The following is a 6,770-nucleotide window of genomic DNA, read 5'->3' as shown; positions in this document are numbered from 1 at the left end:
AAGCCAAACTTAGAAAAGGTAATACAAACACTAATACTTGTAATGCATTACAGCTAGAGACCTTAATGTTAATCTCGATTTTGGTTGCATGGGATAAGGAGTGTAGCTTCAACATCTCCAACAACTGATCACATTTTCACCACAATTTTGGTTATATGGATGAATGAGTTAGCTCTTAGGAGCCTTTGATTTCAATTTATTTTTACTTTTCAGGTAGCTAAAATCTTTACACTGATTCAGCCCTCAAAGGGAAAATGGCTGCATTGAAAAGTTGCTCGTTAGGTTCCTTCTTTTGCTAGTAAAAAAAAATCTTACTAGCAAAACTTTGCTAGTAGACAAAAAAGTTAAGTTCGAGCCCTGGTATTATCCAATGATAATGATGATTACATTATACAATGACAATGTTTTTTATAGGCCAAGTTTGGATCCGTTTTTTTTCTATTGTTGTTGTTTGTTTCCTTTTGTCTTGCCTTATTTTTGTTGATGTTGGCAACCAACTGAGAATATTTTATTTTTTATAACGATACAGTGAGTTTATATATATATATTTTTATTACTATAATAATATCATTTTTTAACTTCTAGGCTCACAGGTTACGCTGTGTACCCTGTGTAGCTTTTTAACTAATTTTAGCATCCAGTTGAGAACTCTGCTACAATAGTAATAACAAAACCACGCTGCAAATATTCCAGGCTTGTGGTTTGCAGTGTATGGTGCAGTTGACAAGTATCTGTGCTAGTGTTGGAGGTTGACAGGAGCATATTATCTGTTTAACTTTGATTATCCTCCTGAAGCCAAAGGTGCTTACTTGTTTGTTCAAGAATATTTACTTCACTACTGTGCAGAGAATCGTCCAAGCAAAATTAATATGCAGCTTCACTGGTCTAATATCACACTGAAGCCATGAGAAAGTGACATTGTTGAGTAATTTTGACCTCAAAGAAAGTGTTCCAAGATTGTTGTTGTAATTTGAGCTACAGTGTACAGCCTGAACCGGGGAAGGTTTAAACTGAAATGACAGAATTGAGGACAACAACAACTAACCACAGGGTAACTTTTCATGGATTTTTATTCCGAACCTCCTTCAATTTTTTGAACCAGAAATTTACCCCATACAAATTCTATATTTTCCCAGATTGTGACAAACACTGAGCTTGGGCTACCTGTGACAGTTTCGTCAGGGAATTGTTGGGGGTACATGATTTACTGGCAAAGAAGCTGCAAATCGCATATGCCATACCATACTTTAGCAGTACTCCTAAGCAAAGACACCAGTGATAGTTATTTGGCTATAAGCCAAGACCCTAAACTTAATAGACATAATAATGGGCTAATGCTTTTGAGAAAAATATGGAAAACTCTCGTCTATAAGCCGATTGAAAAGTTTATCAGAAAAAGTTTATCTGAGTGACAAGAAACTCCTCATATCAGGAAACATGTTGAAAGTTAAATTTCATGGATCAATTACTATGCAAAGTCAATAAAATCACACCTTTTAGAAACTCAATGAATAGTGTTTTTGGTTTTTTATGATTTTTTTCTTCAGGAAATATTCAACCGATCCTGGAAAAGACAAAAGCAACCAGCTTACACAGTTGAGACAAGTTCTTGGGCAAAATATTAATGAAATACAGAATGTAAAATTTGGCCAAAGTACAGCTGAGTTATTTCAGCCCACATGGAGGTACTGGAAGCAGCTCTAGTTTCTTCTACCTTACAATTGTGACGCCCACGCCACTGACAGCCCTGATAAACCTGGTTTAGTAATTGCCAGTGACAATGAAGACACTATTCCTCAAGCTGTTAAACCAAGGAGGCAAACAAAAACATAAGTAAACAACCTCTTATTGAGAAAAGAAGAATTGATGAAAGAGTGCATTAATGCACTTAAAGTGAATGAGCCTCTGAATGCCCCCACCCACTGCTGAGGAAATGTTTTGCAACTTTGTTGACCTGAAAAACTGAAAGCACTTGATAGTAGGTAGAGGGTGATAGCAGAGAAGAGGATAACAGACATCCAGTTTGATCTGGAGATGGAGAGTATGGCCACATCCTTTAATTACACACCTCAGTCTACATACCCCACAGTCAGTGCATCAAATGGACAGTGTGGCTACCCTTCCTCAAGTGCATCAGATGGATACCACCCCTCCCTGAGTACAGCTGGTAGACAGTCTGCACTTACTACATGTTCCTTTTATCCACCTTTTTGCATGCAAACTAAGTTAATCTGTTGTAGCTAGGCAAAATGCATGTGAGGTGCATGATTGGCATCTGATTGGTTTTCAAGATTGAAATATTATCCTGCAAGAGTTTTATACTAAAAGATAGCATGTACTGTGCTTCATATCAGCATCATTTTCATTTATTTTCTTTTTGTTAGAACCAAACAAAAACTTTGTTTCTTCTCATAGCAACTAGGGAGTTAGGTCACAACTGGGACCCCCACTCCATTTACTTTTGATTTATTTGCTATAAGTTAATATACTGTATGTTTTAATTTTGTTGTTATCTCTTATTATCATTGCAATTGTTGTGGCAAATGCATTAAACTAAACTTTAAACTAATAGCAGGTTGATGTCACACATATGCAGTTTTCTTTCTCGATGCTGACTAGATTACAGTTTCTCTCAAGAGATTATTTCTGCTATTGTGGGGTGGTGTACATCTGCTGGCTGTTTATTTGTAATTTTTTTACAAGTCTTTTGTTTAGTACGTAGAATTAAGTTAATGACAATATTTACAATTTTATAGCTTAACAACAAAAATATTTTCTCTTCATATTGTTATATTTATAACAATCTTGGAACCTGAATGTATACATGTATATATATCTTACAGATACATCCCTTGCTGGTTGTGTCAAAATAAATTAATAGATTTCAAATAATCATAATATTTATAACATTAAAATTGGCAGTTCAATTTTCAAATTTTACATATACAAAATCCCATGAAATTGGTGTGTATAGGTCTTGCACATTTCCAAAAGGTTTGGAAGTATTTTACTTGAGTTGAATCAAAGCATTTATATTTTTTTTTCTTTCTCAAGGGAAAATTATTATGCAAATGCATATAATAATGTAAATACCAAAGAGAAAAAAATAAAATTCATAATAAAGCATTGCTAACTTCTCATCCAGGGCCTTTAATTTTGGATCCCATAAATTATTCCTCATAAGTTTCATGTTCCTATGTGTAATTCAAATGTCCATGAAAGTACAATTCCAGCTACAGTCAACTCTCTCATAGCGACCACTTCTTGTAATCGACCAACTCCCGTAAGCGACCACTTCGTAAACATCCGTTTTGTTTCTCAGTTAAATACTGTTTCAAGAGCTCTCTCGTAAGCGATCACCGCTAAAATTTCTTAAAGGATCGCGACCACTTTTTAGGCCAGAAATTTGACATATTCTTTTGTTTTCTGTTTCCGGTAAGCGGCCACCCAACATAATCACGTATGATTGTTAGAAAATAATTACTCAGAGGTGACAAAAGTTCAATTTTTAATGACGCTACCCCGGACTGCCAACAGATAATAACAGTGGTCTGTTCCAAAATGTTATACAAGGTTTCATCAAAAGAATGAATAGATTGTCCAGGCGCTATTCAACTTGAAATATGCCAGTGATTTCAATCTTTTCCTGCAGCTATGGAATAGAAATGTCATTGTCTCCGTAGAAAATGTAACTTTTTGCCTAATTTTAGCTGATAAGGTAATATTTTTATGTAATTAATTAATCAATCTGATATTAGGCTTAGTTTGTTGATCTTTCCCATAAGCGACCACCTCCCGTAAGCGACCACTTTGTCGTACCGCAAGGGGGGTCGCTTACGGGAGAGTTGACTGTAACTGGTATATTAGGACATGTTATTCAACATGTCCCACTGCCATGGTACACTACCTTCATTACAGATGTATTCTGTAAAAGCATCCCTCACTGCCTTGGCCTTACTGCTGGGGTTATGGCCAGTAGATGGTATGGGAAGAGATGACATCTCCATTGCACAGCTGCACCAGGGTCCAGGAATCAGTTCTCCAGTCTCAGCATCTTCCTCATCTTTCAGACCTTAGGGACAGTAAATCTGCCTAGAAGCCTTCTTAGAGCAAAGCAGGTCATGACGTGTCAACACTGCTAAAGAAATGAAGGATGGTGCAAGCATCACTGTTGTCAGGAAAACCCTCCACCAGTTGGCAAGTATACCAAAGAGATAACAGATTCTCTGACATTCGCCTGACTCTGCTGTGGCTGGAATGGTAAAAATTTAACAATAAATAGCCAATATTAAAACCTGTTCCCTTTAGAGTGCAACATGTAATATAATAAAGCTTTTGAAATTTGAAAATTCAGATGAGGGAATCTACAGGATGCTTAACCAACACTGATTTAATCATGTGCTCACAGTTTAGATATAGAACTCTGTTAGCTTGGACTACTAAAAACAGAAATTTGATAAAATATAGTACAGTCAACTCTCTTTATTGCACACACCCTCGGGACCGTGAGTTAGTGTCCTTTATAGCGAGAGTCCGTAATAATGGGTATTTCAGTCAAAAGTCTGTATTTGATTATTGCCAGGGTTTTAGCTCTGGTCTGTATCATCAGGGTGATCATAATAGCAAGGTGTCCACAAGGCGAGAGTTGACTGTACGAGGTTACGTTTCATTTAGCAGGACCCATATACATACCTGTCCAGCCCTGGAGTACAAAAATCTGGAGACGTCTAGAAATCTGTCCTATTTGTTCCGCTGTCCCAGCAGAACCGTGTCATCAACTCTACATTTAGGGCTTCAGTGCGGGGGGGGGGGGGGAAGCTGACGAGAAATAAACAATATTAATAGACATATCTCACAAAGAGCGCGGTAGGTATTTCCCGGGAGATTTGATGCTCTACCCGGGAGAGTTGGCAGGTATGCATATAGATGTATACACACAGCAGTTGGCAAGAATTCTGACACCTTCTGGTATAAGGATATTAAGACATTTTAAATTGATTCTGAAAATAGCTGCTCTCATCAGCCGATACACAGCCATTTTAGTCACAAGGTCCAAAGCACCACCCACAGTGCTGACCTCAGTGCCGCCATGTTTGTTTACAATTTCACGCGGTAGGGGACTAGCCACCAGTTATCTGCGTGATCACATTGAGTGATTTCGACAAACTATCATCAATGATAGTAAATGATAGTGAATGATAGTTGGCATAGGTGAACTATCATCAATCTTCATCATGACCGTTTGATCGGAGCTACAGGCTTAAGTGCCCCTTACCTGAGGGACCTAACTATAAGGTGCCTGTACACTTAAAATAGGCCCATTTTTTCACTTAAAAAAGATCCCAATATTTGCAGTGATATATTTCACTCACCGTTCAGTGAACGACAGCTTCTCTGGAATGTCGCCAGCAACTCAAAATAAGCTCACAGCTTTCACGTGGCAACCCTCTGTTCAAAGCCTACGATTAAAATAAAACAGATACTCTAATCACGACGTTCGCTTAAGGTACAAAGTATTAGCTGGAAGCAAGGAAAGTTTCCATCCTGAATTAAGCTTACTTGCGTTAATTAATAAATTGTCGCTGTTGAGATGGTTTGCAGCGTTAAATGTAAGCTTACCTGCCATGCATTCCAGCAAATGCAAAGAGAGAAGTCAACACATTTATAAACAAAAGAATATTATTCACGTTTCAAGAGGCAAACAATATAGAATACCTTGTTTGATAAAACTATCGTTCGTCGTAGATCCTTTCCACCATCGTGCTCGCGAGTAAGCGATGAAAGCTAGCTGCAGAAGTCTCGTATTTCATCCTAGATGAAAAGCGTGACAGCCTCGTTTCCAGTCCACTCTCTGGACGGAATCCGGTAGTTTCGCCCGAAAATCGACTCGCACGAAAGCGTTTCGCACGAACTTACGTCGATTCGCCCGACGAAATTATGGTTAAAGAATACATCAGTTAAGGAAAGGATCGTTTTCTTGTTGATCCGGATCCAAATTTACTCTATACGAAACGAAAACTTGCTAAGCAACGTCCCGCTGCGGCCGGCGAAAACATTACTGCAAGTTCTGAAATCCTTTCGAGTTCTGTTGTTCAGTCATGTTCAGTGGTCCGAACAACTCCGAAAGTTTTCCTGATAGCACTTGGATACTCGGTATCTCAACGTAAAGACCTCTTTCAGTTTGTTTCTACAACTTTTACTGATTGTATCTCCGCTCGTTTTATCCATTGCAATTGCATTATTATTAATTATCATTCCTGTTGTTTTTTATGTAAAAATTGTAGTATGTTTCTATTATTGCACTTTTATTATTCTTTACTTTTTTTGCTCTATTTAGTTGCACGTTATACGCCAGTTAGTTGCACGTGGCAGTGACCAACTCGAAAGCCTAAGCTCCTTTGGTCACTGCGCACATTTTACTTTTCACATTTATGTAATTTAATGCTTTCTTTATGTTACGTTTCTTATATATTGTAATTTCCTTTTGTTGTAAACCATTGAAATAGTGCATAATAATAAAAAACCTTAAACCTTAAAACCTTACGTGTAGGTCTTATAATTTTTTTTTTCCAATCTAAGTTTTCCATTAACATCGGGCGAATCGACGTGAGTTCGGGCGATATACCGTCGGGCGAGTCGACTTTCGGGCGAAACAACTGCAATTCCTCTGGACAATCTCACTTTCAGAGAGAGATTCATAAAAATCTGCGCAGTGCTCGGTTGTTGTTTTTTGTTTGTTTGATTTTTTTTTTTTTTTAGTCAGACCGATA

The 6,770-nt window shown here is 37.6% G+C and overlaps 1 long non-coding RNA gene across 2 annotated transcripts in view; it reads right to left on the bottom strand.

The window, feature by feature from the left end:
- Positions 1-5,752, bottom strand: part of LOC146486432 (uncharacterized) — a 33,800-nt gene extending 28,048 nt beyond the window's left edge. For both annotated transcript variants that reach the window (XR_014860499.1, XR_014860496.1), the window contains exons 1-3: positions 5,620-5,752; positions 5,369-5,459; positions 3,908-4,243 (exon numbers count right to left, since the gene is read on the bottom strand). This is a non-coding gene — a long non-coding RNA (uncharacterized LOC146486432). The remainder of the gene's footprint in view (positions 1-3,907; positions 4,244-5,368; positions 5,460-5,619) is intronic.
- Between the last annotated feature and the right edge of the window lie 1,018 nt (positions 5,753-6,770).

The sequence above is a fragment of the Pavona decussata genome, unplaced genomic scaffold (genome assembly GCF_977016875.1).
Source record: "Pavona decussata unplaced genomic scaffold, jaPavDecu1.1 SCAFFOLD_21, whole genome shotgun sequence".
In the NCBI taxonomy this organism is placed as follows: Eukaryota; Metazoa; Cnidaria; class Anthozoa; order Scleractinia; family Agariciidae; genus Pavona; species Pavona decussata.
The sequence above is the reverse complement of the archived record's forward strand: the minus strand, read 5'-3'. Positions and strand labels throughout refer to the sequence as shown.